This window comes from Gracilinanus agilis, chromosome 6 (assembly GCF_016433145.1).
Source record: "Gracilinanus agilis isolate LMUSP501 chromosome 6, AgileGrace, whole genome shotgun sequence".
NCBI classification, from domain to species: domain Eukaryota; kingdom Metazoa; phylum Chordata; class Mammalia; order Didelphimorphia; family Didelphidae; genus Gracilinanus; species Gracilinanus agilis.
In genome coordinates, this window is record NC_058135.1 from 293,113,496 (window position 1) to 293,125,179 (window position 11,684).

The following is an 11,684-nucleotide window of genomic DNA, read 5'->3' on the forward strand; positions in this document are numbered from 1 at the left end:
AATGGCAACAATGTAACCCAGCCAGACGGCGCACCCCTGGAAGGGCATTCCCAGACTGTGCTTACAAGAGGGGGCAGGTAGACTGTGGAATTGGGGTGGGAGGAGGTGATGGGGGAGGAGAGGGGAGGGCACTTTGGGAATGAAGGATAGAGAAGCTGGCTTTGTGCGGGCATGGAATCCAGGAGAAGGTCTGTCTTAGGTCCCTATTGGTCACTCTCCTCCCTGCTGGGCACCCCTCCTCTCTCTCGAACCAGACAATAGCCACAGGAGAGGGGGGCCACCAGGATGATTTATCCTCATTCTACAGAGAAGGAAATCGAGCCTCAGAAAGGGAAAAGACTTTCCAAAGGTGCATCAGAGGGTCAGGGATGGGATTCAAACCCAGGGCTTCATGCTTCCAATCACACCCTTTATCCCACTACATCGCCCTTCTGATCCTGACAGATTAAAGAACATCATTTTTATTTTAGGCGGCTTATGGTCAGGAGGACTGAAGGCACCTGATCTCACCCCACAGGATCTCTCTTACAGCCTAGCTAAGAAAGAGCTTGAGGCTAGCAGACAGGAGACCTGGATTCGAATCCTAGCTTGGTCTGCAGATCTCTATGACCCTAGACAACAACGACGATGACCATGATGATGATGATGACCATGATGATGATGATGATGATGATGATGATGATGATGATGATGTACTCAGAGTTGCAACGTAGTTTCTCTCACCACCACCCACCCACACAGATACATACATACAAAGGAGATGACCCATCAGCCAATCAATCACCGAGCCTTGGTTAAGAGCCCAATGGGAGCCAGCCCAGCCTGGGCAGTGTGAATTAGAAGTCCAAGCGAAGCCCTCACGTCCTGGAGGAGTTCCTTTCCAACTGAGACCAAGAAAGGAGGGAGGAGGAAAACGCTGGCATTTGAGGGGACTTCAGTGACAAAGCAGGAAATCCAGGAGCAGGAGGAAGGACATTCCAGGCACGCATGGGGGATGACGCCCGAGGAAGGCACGGAGCTGACCCAAGAGGGAGTGCTGGCAGCATCTCATTGATGCCCGGTTCCAGAATGGGACTGGGTTCTTCTGCTAGAGCAGACGTTTTGAATTGTCGGAAGTAGATCTGGAACCCGACATCGATGCCCTAGTTGATTCCATGCCTGAAATAGAAATTGTCTGAAAGGAAAGCACTGACACAACCAGAGAGAGTGGAAGAGAGCCCTTGGAATGAGGCTGCAAAGGGAGGGAGAGCTCAGATTGGGTGGGGGGCGGGGTAGATAAGGGGTTCTACTGTGTCTATAGGCATGTGATGCTGCTGCTGGTGTCTGAAGATCAGGATAAAGGTTGGGGCTGGGTATATGGATCTAAAAATCCCAGAGATGCTTACTGGGTCCTCTGGAGTGCAGGCGAGCCAGGAAAAGAGGACAGCCTTGGGACATGTCCATAATTAGTAGGCTTAACCAGGAGAAAGATCTGGCCAAGAAGGCTGAGAAGGAGCAGTCCCGTAAGGAGAAGGAGAAGCTCTGGAGCAGAGAGTCCCAGAAACCTGGAGAGAGGAGAGCCTCAAAGAGGAGAGAGAGCTGGCCTGTGCCAAGGCTGCAGGAAGATGGGGAGGACAGCCACTGAAGGCTGAAGACTGAGGCTGAGCCTGAGGCCAACAAGTTTGGTGACTGATGAAGAGATCACTCACTGGTGCCTTTGGAGAGTTGGATGGTGAGATTGGAGGTCTGAGAGAAAGCTTTGTCAAGGAGTTTGGTTGCGAGAGGGCACTGAGGCACAGGATGGCAGCTAGTGTGGTGGGGCGGCAGGGTCTCCTGAGTTTTTAATTTTTATTAAGGACACAAAGATGTGGGTGAGTTTGTCAGCATCAGAGAAAGAACCAATAGGGAGGGGGAGAGTCCAAGCAGAGCCCCGTCATCGCACCAGTTGGCTAATTTGTCTTCCCAGCTCTTGACAGAAGCTAATTATCCTGAGCCCGAACTTATATAAAGGCTCATTTGCCTTTTCTGGAATCGCTGGCCTCAGAGGCCTGGAAGTCACTCATGGAGGGTTTGGAATTCACCGGGGCCATGGCGATTTCAAAATACTTCTTGGGGCGGCCAACAAGGTTCTTCTATCTTCCAGACTTCCCAAGGAGGAGAGGAATCTCTATCCAGAGGGGAACGGGATGCTTTGGAAGCTAGTGGGATCTCCCTCAAACCAAGGCGGAATGCCAGGAATGTTGGAAAGGGGCTTCTCAGTGAGGCTTGGGTTGGGCTCCATGCCTGCCGAGTCTCCTAATTGTAAGATGCTGGGGTCCATCCCCGGTGATCAGGCTAAGGAACAGAGGAGACATCCAACGGCTCCCTCCTGGCTCACACCAAGGCCCATCTAGGGGAGGCAGCTGGGTTCTGCTTGGAGAGACCACAGCGGCCCTCTAATCTGCTTCATTTAGCTTAGACTGTGCCTGTCTTTGTCTGAGTTTCTGCTCAGGCACGGGTGCCGCCAGCTTTCACCAAGGCTGACGTTTATATGCCCCAAGTTGGCTTTCCCTTGTTTGTTCGGGGTTCTGCCTTATGAGCCAGGACTTTACGGGCCGGAGCTAGTCCCAGAGCATGTGGGCTCTGTTTGTTTAACTTTCCAGATGCCTGAGTTGGTGACTGCCGGTGGCCTGGCTCTGCCAGGAGGGGAGTCTGGGCCGCGGTCATGGTGAGCTCCAGCCAGTGCCTCCTGACCCTCTGCCCACCCTCTGAGGTGGCCGCATGTTTTTCCCAGACAAACAGCCCTTTCCAAGAAGTCCGTCGGGCATTGTCCAGGCTGTCCATTCACCTTTGACCGTGTTATGAGGAAGAGTATAGACGACAGTTTGAAGAAATCTTGGACTTGGTGGACATTCCATAATGGATGAAGCCAGGGTTCGAGAAGAGAGAGGGTGGTCTGACCAGGCTGAAGGAAGGGAGGAGGTCTTGGCTGCATGGTCCAGCTTGGCCAAGTGTCCAAGGGGCTGACAGAGTGGGATTTCACTGAGAAGAAGATACCTTCAATCGATCGACCGCTATGGTGGCCTGGGTAGAGGGAAGGTCTTGGTTATGTGCTGCTGGACAGCAGATTGATCTGCCTTCCTCCCTAGAGCCTTTGTGGATTGACTGGCTGTGGGTAGGCCTCGTTCCTGGTTCCTGTGACATCTGCGATCAGCTTGGAGCACCGGGGACCGTGGAGTGAGAATCCCCCCTCCAGCCCTCTCTCATTCTAGTGAGACATTTAGTTTAGTCAAGTCATTTGGGTTATTCCATAGTGTAGCAAACCCTTCTCTTCCACGTCGCTTATTTATTTCCACAAACCCAGTGTGTTTGTACTTCCTGACTCCTCTAAGCCATAAGGAAGCCACATCTGGCAGTTACTTACATCCCTGGGTTCTCTGGCTCTTAGATTGTCAGTTAGCTGAGCAGCTCTCATTGCCCAAACCTCACATCCCTATTTGTTTTCCCTGCGTTTACCTGCCAGTCCTTCCCTTTGTGAGGTGTGGGAGTGTCCCCAGGCTGTCTGGAACCCAACTGAACCCCGATCCCCGAACCTAGAGAACCACGCAGAGGGGATGGATGGGAAAGGCAGTGGGTGGGATCGTGGAAGCACAGGCCAATAGTTCTAGATCTGGCAGGGTGCTTTGAAATCATTCTAGTCCAACCTTGTCATCTTTCAGGTTAGGAAACTGAGGTCCAAAGAGGTTAAGTAACTTGCCCAATGTCACACCACTAAGAGGTGTTGAGAGGAGAATTCAAACCCAGGACTGCTCATTCAAAACACAGCATTCTCTCTAATGGTTCACATTTTGCTTTTTTTTATTTTTTATTGTCATGCAAAACCCACTTCCATATTGGTCCTTGTTGTAAGAGCAAACTCATCTAGCACCAAAACCCCAATATAAGATCAAAGATACGCTGATGTGAGGGGGCAGCTGGGTAGCTCGGTGGATGGAGAGTCAGGTCTAGAGACGGGAGGTCCTGGGTTCAAATACGGCCTCAGACACTTCCCAGCTGTGTGACCCTGGACAAGTCACTTGACCCCCATTGCCCACCCTCACCACTCTTCCACCAAGGAAGTTAAGGATTAAAAAAAAAAGATACACTGATGTGAAAGCCGACTCCCACGGTTCTTTCTCTGGAGGTGGATGGCATTCCCCGTCCTAAATCCTCCAGGATGGTCCCAGCATTGCTGAGAGGAGCCAAGTTTTCACAGAAGATCCTCATCCAGTATTGCTGCTATTGTGCACGGTGTTCTCCTGGTTCTGCTGATTCCCCCTCTGCATCGGTTCCCACAGATCTTTGCAGCTCTTTCTGAAATCATCCTGCTCCTCATTGCTTAGAGCACCAGAGTATTCCATCCTGTACCGTGACGTGTTCAGCCCTTCCCCAAGGGAGGGCATCCCCTCAATTTCCAACTCTTTGCCACCACAGAAAAGAGCAGCTGGGAATATTTTTGTACAAGTAGGTCCTCCCACCCGCCCACTCAGCTCTTTTTCACCACAGATGCCAGCTCTACTCTGGCCTTCACTTTCCCTTCCTCTCCACCAGAAAATGGAATTCAATCCCAAGAATCTCCCTGGGCTCTGTTAGAGAAGCTTCAGCCCTTTCTTGCTGGACTTCAGGCCTCCAAAGAATGCCCAGGACCTCTCCAGAGAGGCGCGGCGACGGGCACTCCCAGCCTGCTTTCTATTTTCCCTTGATGGCTTGTTTCCTCCCTTTAGAATACAGGGTCTACCGAAAATGTTTTCACTCATTTTCTACTAGAGTTTACATGTCGTGTGGAGTCTCTCTTTCTGTCTCTGTGTTTCTGACTGTCTCTGTCTCTGCCTCTCCTCTACCCGTCATCGATCTGTCTCTGTTTCTCTCTTTACTCTATCCTTTTCCCTCTCTGTTGTCTATCCGAGGACCTACGTACCCGCCTCTCTTTCCATTTACCTGTCTATCATCTAGGCACGCAGATCAAGAGCTTTGTCCCTTCTGCTCTCGGTCGCCCAGCTTGTCTCTATTCGGTTAGGAGTGACACCCTCTATCTTGTCCACAATGTTTCCGAATGAACATCAGGCTCGTTTGCCCCTCCAGACCCCAGAGAAGGCAACTTGAATCCGTGGATTGATAAGTAGAGTCTTTGGTCTGATTTATCTTCATTAGGGAAACTAGGTGGGAGGGTCTAGAGTCGGGAAGATTCATCTCCTGAATTCAGATCTAGCCTCAGATATTTACTAGCTGTGAGACCCTGGGCAAGTCACTGAACCCCGTTTGTCTTCGTTTCCTTATCAAATGAGCTGGAGAAGGAAATGACAGACCGCTCCGATATCTAGATGGGGTCGTGGAGAGTCAGACACGACCGAAATGACTGAGGAACAAATTGTCTTTGGAAACCGAAGGGCTCCACTTCGCATCGTTTCTGGCTCTAGGAGGCTTGGCTTCTGGGTAGTACAGGGTATCCCGGGATAGACTCCCTGTTCTCCCCGCCATTTCTGCCCCTCTTAATGGAGTGCTTCTTGGCAATGCCTGGGGAAAGGCAGCAGGAATAGCAAAGAGAGCTCCCTGGTAGAGGCTGAGGGATCTGAATTCTAGTCTAGACCCTGCTGCTGACTTGCCTGGGACCCTAAACAAACGCCTTCCCTTTTCCGGGACTTGTTTTCCTCCTTAATGTCTCCTAGAGATAGAGATGCTGCTAGAGTTCTGCTGTGGCATCCTTCCAGGCAGAATTCCCTTCAGTCACATCCGTCCTCGAACCCTGGTAGTGGAGTGCTTGGGAGCTGAAGATCTGACAAGGCTTCCCATTCCCTGTTGGACTGGCCTACTTCTTAGAAATGGTTTTTGAGCTAAAGTCTCTCTCCCTGGATCCCCCTCCACACTCCCCCGTCTGCCCTGGGGGGTCAAGCCCCAGAAGGCTGGTTCCTCTTTCCTCATTAGATTAGCTCTGTCAGCCGGAAGCCAGTGGCTGAGTCCACTTTCCGTGTTCTCTGTTTCACAGAATTCCAGACTCTCCCTTCCCGAGGCAGGCCGGTCCACTTGGGGAGAATCTCCTGTCATCCTCCTCACGGACATGCGTGGCTCTTGGTTCTGCCTGGGGTGGGGGGCGGCACGCAGAATAAGGCTGATGCCCGCCTTACCCAGGTGCCCTTCAGAGCCTTGAAGACAGCTGTAGCCCATTGCCTCCCCCTAAATCTTTGCTTCCTAACACTAAACCCATTTCTTCCACTGATCCTCACACGGCACCATCTTGGGAGCCCTGGAAATCCGGGTTATGGTCCTTTCACTCCCTCCCCCCAGTTTATCAGCATCCTTCCTCGAAGGTGGATCCCTGAACTGACCTCGGCTCTCCTGACACGGTCTGCTTAGGACGGCCACTTCCTCGTTCCTGGACACGTTGGCTCTCTTAAGGAATGCAAACGGAGGCTGAGGGGTCTCCTTAGGCCCCCGAACGCACCGTCGGCTCGGGCTAAGCTTGCAGTTCGCTAATACTCCAGAGAAAATGCATCGTGTCCACATTTCCCCCAACGGGTCCTTGGGAAGTTGACTTGGGATCCCCAATAAGGCGTCGCATTTATCCTTATTAGATTTCACCTGGATGGATTTTGTTCCGTCTTCCTGCCTCCCCCCTCCCCCACCCCGCCAAGGTCTTCCTTTTTCGGAGGTGGGAACTGACTATCCCATAATGCTCTCGTACCCCACTTTGAGTCATCTATAACTTCGGGAAGCCCGTTTCCATGCACGTGTCCCTGCTTTCCTATGTCGCTGTCTTGTGAACTGATTCCTAGAACCCCTCGTGTCCTTCTCTTTTTTCTTTTACATTTTTAAACCTTAACTTCTGTGTATTGGCTCTAGGTGGAAGAGTGGTCAGGGTGGGCCATGGGGGTCAAGTGACTTGCCCAGGGTCACCCAGCTGGGAAGTGTCTGAGGTCAGATTCGAACCCAGGACCTCCTGACTCTAGGCCTGACTCTCGATCCACTGAGCTACCCAGCTGCCCCCCCTCATGTCCTTCTGTTCTGGCCTCTATCCTTTGGCCATATCCACAGCTTGTCAGAAGCCAGAGATCTGACTGTCCCAGAGGCCTGGGGGACGCGGACCCTCTTCTTCTGGATGCCAGACTTCCCTTCATGGAGGTTACCTTAATTTCTAGGCATCACCTCATTCGGTCAAGCTGGCATCTCAGAGCAACTCGGCCTCGGGAAGGAACGTGAGCGTAGCAGAAGGGGATCCTGTCTCTAAAAACAACTGCGGGTAAATTGAGTCAAACGACCCCCCGGGGGGAAAGGCCGGAGGACCCGAGTTTGAGTGTGACGTGAGCAATGTTTGGCCGGGTGACCCTCTGGACTTCCTTTTCCTCATGGGTGCGACGGGGATTTGGACTCGTGGCTCAGCTCTGCTGTTCTAGGATCTTCCCTATTTGTTCCTTTGGGGCTCGAGGTCGTGGGGCACCGAATGGCTGTCATGGAAGACTCTGCGGCTCCCCCGGAGATGGTCCAGCCTTTCCGTGCCAAAGCCCGGAACGAGAACAAAGGACTTCGCTGTCTCCAGACACGAGCAGGCTTGGCACTACCGAGATTTCACTGGTGGGCGCTGGGAGAGTTTCCCGTTTAGGATGTGAGGCCTGCAGGGCCAGTGGGAGCATGGAGGGTGGTGGGGGGTGATCAGCGCGCAGGCACTAAACAGCAGGCAAGCACTCAATGAACGGCTGCACCCAACCGGCTTGCTGGTCCACCAGGGAGAGTGTCCCCTCTCCGGCCCGTCTCCTCGGGAGGCTTTAGGGCTGGAGAGGAAGCCGGGCCGTTGGAAGTGACGTGGGAGACTAAGGATGGCGGGGGTGGGGTGGGGGCCACGAGGAGAGGAGCAGCAGGGGGAGTTGGCGGGCTGGAAAACAAGTCCTTTCAGACTCCGGGGCGCGAATTCCCTGTCCTGAGCCTGCGATGGGTTTGCTCTAATTAGAGCTGGCTTAACAATATCAATGTTGTTCCTGCCCATAAAAATTACCCGACTGCTTTTGAAATCCATCTCGAGACTGCTTTTCGGGCCACCCACAGCAGCGCATTCTTCAGGCTGAGTGCGGGGGCCCGCTGGGGAAAGCTCTGGGGTCTTGCCTGACTCTCTCACTCGCTCAGTCCCGGGCTTGCAGGCTGGGCCGGGCCCCCAGCCCAGGGACCTTGGCAGCAGAGCCTAAAGGTTTCACGGAAACTCGACTCCCCAAACATTATGTGTGTTCACACCCGTGGGAGCTGCGCCCCATCCAGGGAGGGAGGGAGGGAAGGCCCAGTTTGGGCCCCAAAAGCCTGTCATTTGACTTTGGCTGCCGCACAAGCACCTTTGGGTGCAAGTTGAAACATCTCCCATTCAACAGGTTACAGAATCAGAGTTTATTAAAGAAACTAGTTTTTTCCCCCTAAAAAAAAAAAAAAAAAAGCTGGATTATATCATTTCATTTGCATCTTGGCATTTAGGATTGAGCAAGAGGGTGCTGTTGGATGGCGCATCCAGGCTGGAGTTTCTCCCCAGGGCTGGGCCCCAGACAACCACCCAAGAGTCCACGGAGGGCCACGAAAGGGTTTCAGGAGTAGCAGGTGGGAGAGACTGGAGCAAAGAGAGCTTCTCAGGGAAGCCCAAACTGTCTTGATCGGAGGGGGCCAGGCAGCCCCCCGCACACAGCAGGCACTCCAGCACGTCTGCGGACCCCCCAGCTGACTCCAGCAGGTTTGCCACTTAGAAGTGGGCACCTTTGGGAGCTGTTTAGCAGAAGAATGGACTTACCCAGGCCCAGCAGTTTGGAGGGGGAACTGCAAAAGGCCTCTTGGCAATATCTGGGGTGCCTTCTTTGCTCCTGGTGTCCCTCAGCGGAGTGCAGGAGCTTAGTAGGGCCACAGAACCATGAAGAACCACGGGAAGCGCCTCAAGAGATTACCTGAATGTTCTGACGGCTCGGAAATCGTGCCTCCCCTCCGTTTTCGGCAGCGCGCTGGTCACTGGCCCCGGACGGGAATCCGCGGTTCTCCCCGCCTTTGCCTGCCCTCGCCATGACTTTGGGAGAGCCCTTGGTCTCAAGCCATCTCTTCTCTTGCTCAACCATCGACCCATAGTGGTTGGGAAGGAGCCCAACTCTCTGACCTGGCGCTCCGAGGGCAGGAAATCCTCAGGAGCGATGGATAGTGCCTGCCCACTGGGGATCTTCCATTTCCTGGGTCTGAGCCCTTCTGGACTGGAGCTTCTCCAAAGGAGGAAGTTAATCTCTCGGGGGCTGGACCCAGAGACTTCTTTTTCCTTCCTTTCCTGTAAACTCAGGGATTTGGACATCACCCTAAAGGTGTCACATAGGAAGCTTGCCAGAACTGAGCAGCCGGTCCCAGATCTCTCTGGTGGCTGCCACAGAGGAGGAGCTCAACAAATGTTGGCTGGTTGATCAGAGGCTCACTTCCTCGTCCCCTCCGTGGAGGGAACACCCGGAATCCGGTAAAGCAGGCAGGGCCTGAGGACCACAACGGGAGCCAACGTGGGAGGCCTTTGGGCATCCCAGGAAGGGTCTTGTGTCGCCCCCCACCGATCCCTTCTCGTTAGATGCTTGACATTGGAGTTAAACATGGAGCCTTGGGAGGAGGGCACCATTCCTCCGAAGTATCCCAGAACCGAACGCCAGGAGGACTGAATTCCTATCCCGGTTCTGCTCAGTAACCACCTAGTAACTGGTTGGTGGCTGGTCCCCTCGCCAAGTTGCTCGCTGTCTTCAGATAGTATCAAAGAGATGGAATGATACTCATTTGTCCCCAAGCTGCCCCATGGCCAGTGGGACTCGAAACAGCCCCCCACCAGCATGAGGCCTTCTCCCCCCTCCCCCAGCTCCAGGTGGCTATTCAGACCCTTCCAGGGTCGCGTGGGAAATTGTGCCTGGGCTCCCGACCAGACTGGCACTGCCATGATAACACTCGGCCTCGCACCCCCACATCTGACACGGGCAACTTGGCTCATTCTTCTTCCCACAATAGCTCGTTGGCCTGGTTTCATGGAGGTAGAAGGAGAGAAGAGAGGCCTTTTGTCTCCCTCAATGGTGTCATTGTTCTATCCCAACTGGCAGCCACTTGGGCGACTGGGCTTCCTTGAAGGTAGCTGGGATGGCCTGGCTCCTGGGACAGAAGAAGAACAAGAGAAATGGGCCAAAGCAGAAGCTGGGCCTTCTGCCTTCCTAGGTGGAGGCCTACCTGTGTCCTTATCGGACTTTTACAAGGCTGGAGATGGGCCAACCATTCCCTGTCCCCACCGCTCCACTGAGGAGGATTAGGGTAGCGTCCAAGCTCCTGGGACGTGGGCATAATGGAGCTTCCCAATGCAGAATGACCAATGGGAAGTGGCCAAAAAGTGTGAGTGAGAGGAGATTTTCAGTTAAAGGATGGCATCCCAGCTCTGTTACCACTCTGCTGGGTGATTTGGGGAGGCCTTCCCCCTCTCTGGACCTCAGTTTCTACATTTGTAAAATAATGGGTTTTCATCGTATCTCGAAAGCTCTTCAATTTGAAATCTGATGGATGAATATCTGGATTGGTTTGTGACCTTCAAATGCATAAAGGAGCTGGGGGGAGGCTAATAAAGGGAAGCAGAGCAGAAACCCTTAATGGAGCTACTTCAAGGAACAAATGATTTGGAATGAATGCCTCAGAGGGTCACTTATAGCCAGATACTCCCTAAGCTATCTGGATTGGTTTGTGACCTTCAAATGCTTAGAGGAGCTGGGGAGAGGCTAATAAAAGATGGCCCTTGAGTGGGAGAGGAATACTTGTTGATTGGTTGCTAAAGGACAGGACACAGAAAGAGAATAGCCAATAGCAGCTCATGCTGCCATTGACTCTGTGGGAATATGGCCCTAGGAAGGAAGACCTCAAAGGACCCGTCTTTTAGCTCTCTGGTAGGCCTTATTGGAAAGGAGCAGCAATTCAATGATCAGGGAGACTGGACAGGCCAATGGCTCACAGCATTTCTTGCCTTGTGCGAATCTATTTTCCCAACAATAATAACAGAGCCTCAGGCAACTCTCTAAGACTACATATTACAGGCAAGTTGCCAATCCGCGTCATTAAAAAGGAGATGCCATACCAGGAGTTCCCCACAAGGATGAAATCCAAGGCCAGGATCCAAACAGCAACAACAACAACAAGAAAAACAAACAAAAACAAAGCCCATTTCTGAAAGGCTCACATTTTCACAAAGCATCTACCTCGCTGTGAGAGCAGATAAAGGGAGGGGCACTGAGGCTCGGAGAGGAGAAAATGGCTACTCGAGTTAGGAAGTAAAATCCAGTTCTTCCTCGAAGATGAGAGCTCTTTTCCCTATATCACACCATCAGGAGAACATACGATCCTTGTGAAGTGTCAGGACACTTGGAGTCAAGAGGATCTCAATTTGACTCCCAACTTATCCACTTACCAGCTGGGTGATGATGGGAAAGTAATTTCATTTCTCTAAGTTTTAATCTCATCATTTAGAAAATGGATATTTCTGAGGGAAAGAACATCTTTGTATACCCTAGCCTTAAGCATAGTAGGCACTTTACAAACATTATCAACTCTTGCCTGAACTACTTTATTAGTTTCCTATTTGCTCTCTATGGTTTTTCCTTCCCTCTTTCCTTCCTTCCCTCCCTCTCTCCCCTCCCTTCTTCCATCCCATCTCTCTTCCTTTTCGCCTCTCCTCCCTCCCT